Genomic DNA, 255 nt, shown 5'->3' on the forward strand with positions numbered 1-255 from the left:
GGAGAGGATGTGGAGAAATAGGAACACTTTTACACTGTTGGTGGGACTGTAAACTAGTTCAACCATTGTGGAAGTCAGTGTGGCGATTCCTCAGGGATCTAGAACTAGAAATACCATTTGACCCAGCCATCCCATTACTGGGTATATACCCAAAGGATTATAAATCATGCTGCTATAAAGACACATGCACACGTATGTTTATTGCGGCACTATTCACAATAGCAAAGACTTGGAACCAACCCAAATGTCCAACAA

Source organism: Hylobates moloch, unplaced genomic scaffold, assembly GCF_009828535.3.
Source record: "Hylobates moloch isolate HMO894 unplaced genomic scaffold, HMol_V3 SCAFFOLD_17, whole genome shotgun sequence".
NCBI classification, from domain to species: Eukaryota; Metazoa; Chordata; class Mammalia; order Primates; family Hylobatidae; genus Hylobates; species Hylobates moloch.